Source organism: Sapajus apella, unplaced genomic scaffold (assembly GCF_009761245.1).
Source record: "Sapajus apella isolate SASKATOON/1434 unplaced genomic scaffold, GSC_monkey_1.0 scaffold632, whole genome shotgun sequence".
NCBI lineage: Eukaryota > Metazoa > Chordata > Mammalia > Primates > Cebidae > Sapajus > Sapajus apella.
In genome coordinates, this window is record NW_022437558.1 from 34224 (window position 1) to 37178 (window position 2955).

The window sequence follows — 2955 nt, forward strand, 5'->3', positions numbered from 1 at the left end:
CTGTCCCATCCCCCCCTCCCCCTCCCATCCCCCTCCCCCTCTTCCTTCTCCTCCTCCTCCTCCTCCATTTTCTTTTCTTTAGGGAGAAGCTCCAGGTTCACTTCCTCCTCTTCTTCCTCTTCCTTCTCCTTCTCCTCCTCCTCCTCTTCCTCCTTCTCCTTCGTGTTTTCTCTTCCTTTATTACTGTGAGGCCAGAAATTGGTGCTCCCTTCACATTGGTGACCCTAATCCTCATGACCTTTTTGAGGAAAAGAGTTAAATTCTGCAAAATATTTGAAGAGATTTATTCTGAGAAAAATATGATTGACCATGTCCTGCGACACAGCCCTCAGGAGGTCCTAAGAACATGTGACCAAGGCAGTCAGGGAGCAGCTTGGTTTTGTACATTTTAGGGGGACATGACTTCAATTAAATGCATTGAAGAAATACCTTGGTTTGGTCCACAAAGGTGGGAGAACTTGAAGCAGAGGGACTTCCAGCTTATAGGGAGATTTAAAAGTTTTCCAGTTAATAATTGGTTGAGTTTATCTAAAGACCGGGATCAATTGAAAGGAAATGTTTAGGTTAAAATAAAAAGCTGTGGAGGCCAAGTTTTACTGTGCAGAGGAAGCCTTCAGATAGTAGACTTCCGAGGGAGTAGGTCATAAAATATTTCTTATTGGATTAAAAAGGGAGCCTAACTCTTTGATTATCTCCTGTCTCTGGAAAAAAAGAAAAAAAATGCCGGGCGAGGTGGCTCACACCTGTAATTCCAGCAATTTGGGAGGCCAAGGCGGGTGGATCACCTGAGGTTGGGAGTTCAACGCCAGCCTGACCAACATGGAGAAACCCGGTCTCTACTGAAAAAAACAAAAATTAGCTGGGCTTGGTGGGACATGCCTGTAATCCCGGCTACTCAGGAGGTTGAGGCAGGAGAATCGCTTGAACCTGGGAGGCAAAGGGTGCGGTGAACCGAGATTGCGCCACTGCACTCCAGCCTGGGCAACAAGAGCAAAACTCTGCCTCAAAAAATAAAAATTTAAAAACCCTTATTTGTTACATGATGTTGTGCCAGAGCCAGTATGGAAAGTGGGCCATGATATATCTGTCTAAATGAGACGCCTCTGTTAAGACTTTATGAATTATAGAGCTTGACTCCCCAGGCATGTAAGGGAGGGAGTTGGGCAAGATAAAAAAAAAAATCAGACTTTAGCCCTCTTTCACCACCGTTGACCAAAGTAATTCTACAGAATGCATGTGCAGGCCAACGAACAGCAGCAGGTGCCAGAGCACAAGGAAAGTTCATTCCTAGACTTTTCGGATTTAGCCATGTGGCAAAGTCCCACGGGGCTAAGAAGGCTCATTCTTAGAGTAGTAGGATTGGTGGCAATAGTTTTCAATCTTAACGATTTGGATATGGAAAGAGGTGTCCTTCCCTGTAATATATTTCCACAACAGTAATTGCAAATGTTTAAAGCTGTCATATTTCTCCCAATATAATTCCAAATATTTATTATGTATTCCCCCTAATATATTCAAAATTATCAGGCCAGACCTAATGTAATCTTCATTTGTTTAAAGAGCTAGGTGGAGTCAGGCCTAGAGTTTAGAAAAAAAAAAAAAAAGGGTAGATTTATTTTGCAAGCTAGCTACCATGACACCATGATCCAGGTCTTGTGCATTTTTTCTTCTACCGTATCTGGCATAACACCAGTCAGTCTTCAACTCTCATGTCAACTGGAAATCATGGAATTACTCCGTATCTGCTGTCTACATGACTGAATATGGGAAAAGTTAGGGAACCTGAGAGGTGCTTCTCTTCAGCCACACCCTGCCCTGAGAGGGGTGCCTTGGACCCAGGCATGAAATCTGCGGAAGGCATTCTTGGGTCTTTTCTCCTCCGTGAAATTAGTGGTATAGAATGCCATTGTCAATATGTGTGTTTAGTTTGTTTGGAAGTCAATAAAAATCTTGAAAAGATGATGTACTATCTATTGACTCTCATTCCGCGTTTGTTTTTAACTGATTTTCCGAAGGCTTGAACATTTCTTTACTTTGTTAGCAATCCAAACCATTAACAAGACTGTTTCTCCGAGACTGAGTTGATTTAGAGGACAGAGGGCCTTGGGAGGACCTTTGACTTCTTAAAAATCCACAAGAGCTGGGAAATCTCCGCCCCACTCTACCAACACACGCACCTAGTCAAATTCTGCCAAGTGAATCAGGCACGTTGAAGACATGGTGAGCATTGCTTGCACCCACGAGTCCCCAGTTGACTCACAGCAATGCCAAATGTGTGCTGAAAATTGTCCATGGTCCCCATGAAGCCGCTTCCGGCTGTGCACACGAAAACTAGGCACAGTTTCATTTGCCAAATAGACCCCGGTAAAGCTGAAGTACATTCTCAGATCTAGAGTATACTTCCGAAGTCAAAGATTCATCCCATCTTCTTTTCAGATGCCTGAGCACTGGACCTTTCCAGCACTCCCCACATGAGCCTAAGAGTAGGTGAAGTTGAGAATCACTGAAAGAACGAAGCAAGGATAACCCACCATGCACAGACTGTCTCCGTCCTCTGCCCTCAGAAGAACTCTGACCAGGATTCCACACCAGGAGGCCTCTGAAATGAGAGAGATTTTTCTGAAAAAGAACCAATGGCTGCTCCCTTTGCGTTGCTATTCAGGGTCATTATCTGCATTATCTAACATCACCTGGAAAGTATCAGTATCCAGAATCAATAAGATAAACTCTCTGCTCCACTGAGAGCAGAAAGGACCTTGAGGAAAATGACTGAAGAGCATGGAAGGAAGCAATGTAATCAGAAAGCTCAGAGGACGAACACAGGGTGGGGTATTGGGGATGGGGGTGGAGGTTGGTAAGCAGGTGTTTGAATCTGGACCATGAATAATTAATGAAATGCAAATTAAAAGGGAATCAAGCTTCAACAGGTGCAGCTCATCCCATGGGAAATCGCCC